This window comes from Atta colombica, unplaced genomic scaffold (assembly GCF_001594045.1).
Source record: "Atta colombica isolate Treedump-2 unplaced genomic scaffold, Acol1.0 scaffold12, whole genome shotgun sequence".
Taxonomy (NCBI): Eukaryota; Metazoa; Arthropoda; class Insecta; order Hymenoptera; family Formicidae; genus Atta; species Atta colombica.
The window spans coordinates 8,133,529-8,135,802 of NW_017259206.1; the positions used below are offsets into that span (position 1 = coordinate 8,133,529).

A 2,274-nucleotide genomic window follows, 5' to 3' on the forward strand; every position below is an offset into this window, starting at 1 on the left:
TTCTATGCTGTCAAGAATCATGAAAGTTGTAAGTTATATGTATACATTTAAATTCGGGATAGAAAGAGATATGCGATATACTTGAAAAATTCTATAAGATTTATCATATAATTTAAAAAAATGAATTTATATGATGTATTCTTATTTCTTTTATGAAATAATTTTGTAACGAAATAATTTTTTGAGAAAGAAAAAGAATTAGCTTTATATACCTATATATAGCGCTATATATAGCGCTATATTCCATATATCACAATATGTCATGTTGTCACGAATGTTGATCCTACAGATTTTTTGTTCCATAACTCGCTCGAAACTATCTTAAATGATAGATTCTCTGACAAATTCATAGCCAAGCTTTAATAAAAATACCAAAGAACTCATACACACATATTTTTTATTGCAACTTTCTGTTAATATTATTTTTTGTAACTCGAATTTTATAACTCGAAAAGTATCGCTACCTCAATATTTTTATGAATAAAAAGTCGAATCTACGGAGAATCTACAGAAAAGTATATACTATACGCTAATGGTAATTATTTGTTTCAAATGTATTTTAAAAATTCATATATTCACAAATCTATCATAAATTTATTAAATTTATTCAGTAAGTTTAATATATAATTTCAATCAAGATTATTAAAACAAATTCAATTTATAATGTGATTATTTCTTTCATCAATTTTATAATTTTATAACTCTTCAACGGAAAATAAATTCTTGTTTTAAATATATATTAATTCTTCTAAAATTTGTAATAAGTATATTTTATAATTATTATCAAGAAAAAATATTCTTTGTTAAGGATAATATTATTTGAAACAATAAATTGAGTTACTCTTTACATTTCTTAGCAATAGAATAATTTTTCTATATGTGGCATTAAAATGTAAACATTTAGAGGATCATTTTGAATCCAAAAATATTTACAGTAATATAATAATATTGCTAGCGTAAAAATAATTGAATATCAACATAATGCTGAGGTATAAAGGCAAATTCAACGACACTAACCAATTTTAAAAGGATCCTAATAAACAACAGTAATGTCATCTCCCTTTGTAAAATTTCACAGGTTCACCGGACATAAGTACAACTGGAAAGGTCATATTGAAATATGAAAGTCAGAACAAAATTATAACGAGAAAAGAGAATGTAAGTTGCGCGCCAAGACTTGTTTAAAAACCGGGTAATTCTAAACTTGTCGCGCCTGTACTTTCCACACTGTGTCGCTGCTTCCCGCCTGTCGCCTACAAGTCGCGTACAATGTCCATTTCATTACACAATCTTTGCAAACGACCGATCTTTTTGAAACAAATTGTTTTCGGTACACTTTTCGTGTCAAACAGAAGCAAAATTTTGATTCTTTTACCTTCAACATTGTCAAATTTTTATTAGCAAATTTTAAATATGGCGGAAGTCATTCGTTAAACGCAAAATACAGAGAGCAAATGTAAATAGACAAGCACTGTTTGTATTTCATTTAAATCTGACAATGAGTCGATGGTAAATCGTGTGGTATCGCGGCAGAATCAAGGAGTATTCCTATTGAATAATCAAGAACAGACTTACCGAGAAGACAGAGCCAATCGGATGATCGACGAATGCGCGTCGAGTTACACCGAGTGTCCTCACCAGTCCTCACCGCTAAGCGATCGGAGTAATCGGAGTCCCCCACAAAAGTTTCCGAAGAAACGCTCTTTCCGGGCGCGACAGGGTCCAAGTTTTCGAGTGGTGCGACGAAGAAGTCCGTCGAGAGAAAGAGAGAGAAAGAGAGAGAACGAGAGAGAGAGAGAGAGAGAGAGAGAGAGAGAGAGAGAGAGAGAGAGAGAGAGAGAGAGTGATTGTAAACTGGAGTGCGAGGGGCCGTCGAACGAGAGGGAAGAAACCGAATGCTTGGCACAATAAAGTGTAACACTAGAACACCACTCCGCCTTTACCGAACGCGTCACTGCGTCACTTTCGATAACGTCCGGTAACTGCCAGTAACTACCGTGGCCGGCCGCGCGTCATCTGCTACGTTTCACAACAATCCGGCGTAGCGCCGTTTTAATGATGACGCGCCCGGTGCGCGAAATAAAAGTAAGAGAAAAGAAAAGAGAAACCGTGAGCCACGCGGACGCGTCGCACACGCAGAGTCTTCGACTGCGGCGCGAAAAAACACGTACGGGACGGAACGAAACACGAATCACACGCCGCTCCAGTCGCAACTGCCCGCTGCCGCCAACGACCGAACTCACCGAACTCTACCACTCTGCCTCACCCCCCCCC

General features: G+C 35.9%; 1 protein-coding gene across 1 annotated transcript in view; it reads right to left on the reverse strand.

Moving 5' to 3' along the window:
- LOC108694506 (semaphorin-1A-like) overlaps positions 1 to 2,166 on the reverse strand; it is a 223,878-nt gene extending 221,712 nt beyond the window's left edge. Inside the window, exon 1 of the mRNA XM_018204063.1 lies at positions 1,576 to 2,166. The gene's annotated coding sequence lies outside the window, so the exon portion shown is untranslated. The remainder of the gene's footprint in view (positions 1 to 1,575) is intronic.
- Between the last annotated feature and the right edge of the window lie 108 nt (positions 2,167 to 2,274).